General features: G+C 47.2%; 1 pseudogene; it reads right to left on the reverse strand.

The window, feature by feature from the left end:
- Positions 1-1,130: 1,130 nt before the first annotated feature.
- LOC149357200 (aurora kinase A-B pseudogene) lies at positions 1,131-1,969 on the reverse strand (annotated as a pseudogene).
- Positions 1,970-2,393: the final 424 nt, after the last annotated feature.

A 2,393-nucleotide genomic window follows, 5' to 3' on the forward strand; every position in this document is an offset into this window, starting at 1 on the left:
AATCCAGTGTAGATATCCCGCAGTATATTACAAACGTATTATTTTGATATGTTTCCTCCACAACTGTCCACACAGGCTTCGCTCCGGCGTAAAAGTCGTTTTTTTTTTAAATACCAAACACGAGTATTTAATAAGAGCCAAAATAAAGAAATCGAAACCTACACTGGGTTTCGACCAAATGAATACTTCACGAGAGATCATCCTGTGACGTCACAAATACTGTTGAAAAATCTATCGCGAGAACATTGATTGCCCGAACTAGCGACTAAGTGAGATATTGACTCAATATTTGTCTCGAATGAAGAAAAGCCAGCTGGAAATTCTGAGCAGGAAACGCCAAGATAATATCGGCAGCTACGTGTCCAGCGACGTCACAGACGCAAGGCTGCCTGCGACGACTTCTCGATTGAGGCTACAAAATGCGGAAATTTTAAAATTCGTTCGCCCCGTTAATTAATTTGGCAGAAAGGACCAGAAAGATACGGAGAAAGTACCATAACTTTTTCAATAAATTCCTAGGAGGCAGAAAAACGCTGCAGTTGCCCTTTAAATCCGTTCAGAGGAGTTGGTTTACTTAATCCAATATGACAATCGAATGCAACGCATTCAAAAATTCGAAGTGTTGACTCATGCATGCCATAAGTTTAGAGTCCTGGCTGCAAAAACGCTATAACACTAGACACTTACAGTATAAAGCATAGCAGGCAACCTCTATGCTATTGGAATTTGTTCTTTAAGAATGTGGTTAAGAAGATCGCCCAGTGTTTTGGCCCTTCGGCCCATTTTAGTTATCGAAATATATAACAGGGCACGCTCCCAAAACATCGTTGCATAAATTGCAATAAAAGTTTAATGAATACATGAATACAAATTGCGTTTAAAATTACAAACGTATATCACAAACGTGATGTTTTCAATATGTATCCTGGACGAATGTCCACAGCTGGAACGAAGCCAAATGTCCCTTTGACTCGCATAGATTGTCTTCGAAGTATGCTTTTTTTGTGACAGAGTATGCTTCTTTTTCGAGGCCTTGACCCCTCTTCGCCACACACCTCCTCCCCAGGCGGATACACATGGAGGATTCTCCTAGGCAAGCACTCATGTACAAGTCCACTAGAAAGGTGCAGCTAGGAGGCACTACAATCTGCACTCTTTGTGATCCACGGATGTGACATCACTTCCTCGAGGCTTGCCCTTTCTTTTCGTTACTTCCGCTGCAGCCTAGAAATGAGATCCTTGGCATCACCACAGACATGGACAGGGAACTTCAGGTCCGCACGTCAGATCTTGTCATCGGAGCTCTATTCAAAAGGAGGCTTTCCGACAAGGAACTCATAGATTACAGTACGTAGAGCCCAGAGATCCACTTTCTCGTCGTAGCGCTGCTCTCAACCATTTCCGCTGGCAAGTAATCCATGGTACCGCACAGGGTTTCATGCCTTGAGGACGGATCATGGATATTCTTCGGTTTTATATCACGGTGTATTATTTTCTTGTTGTCGCAGTACTGGAGTGCCTTGCAAACGTGATGGATGTAAGTAGCGGATTTCTGGTCGTCAGTCATCTTGGCTTTGGTGACCTCCTTGTATAGCTCCTCTTTGGGTGCGCATTGCAGAATTGGTTAAACCCTTTTCTCCCCGTGGAAGCAACCATATAGTCTCAGGATATGGGGATGCCTGTGGTATGGCTGAATTTCGATATGGCTTCGAAGGTGGTGCTCAACGTTGTTGGTCTTCAACTGGGACTTGAACATAACCTTCAGAGCAATGGCGTATCTGCTTTTCTTCTCTCGCTCCAGGTATACGTTTCCGAGCTTCCCTTTGTCTAAGGGTCGCCCAATCTCCAAGTCGTCGAGGCTCCATTCCAATATCGTTTTTTTTTTGTTTGAGTCTGGATCGGTGCTGGGCGTCCTCTGTATGGCGTCAGCAGCCCTTGCATTCTGTGGCTGGTTTTCCTTGTCGGCCATTGCAAGGCAAGGAACTGAACTTAGGGAAATGAACACACCCCGGTGAGAGATTTCGAACACAAGAGACTACTGACGCCTGGTGACAGTAAGCTAAAAGCGTATTGCACTGCACTCGTCACACCTGGCCTGCTGGCACCAGTTGTGGAGGGCGGTGTACGGGTAGGCCAGGCAGCCGTCGCTCACACGGTGGTCTGGGAGCACCCCGGACTGCAGCAGAAGGAGCAGCACCGGCAGGTGGCCGAACACCAGGCCCGCCACGTCGTGCCACACTGCCTCCAGCACTGAGATGGGCATCTGCATGCCCCAGGCTCCCGCCAGCAGCCGGTGCAAGGTGCGGAGCTCCTCGAAGTGAGTCAGGATGCGCTTGTCGGTATTCTTCTCGTCCTAAGCAGAGCAGTCAAGCAGCGGCCCAGAATGTTCTGCA

Source organism: Amblyomma mixtum, chromosome 3 (genome assembly GCF_055824585.1).
Source record: "Amblyomma mixtum isolate Tamu chromosome 3, ASM5582458v1, whole genome shotgun sequence".
Classification (NCBI taxonomy): Eukaryota; Metazoa; Arthropoda; class Arachnida; order Ixodida; family Ixodidae; genus Amblyomma; species Amblyomma mixtum.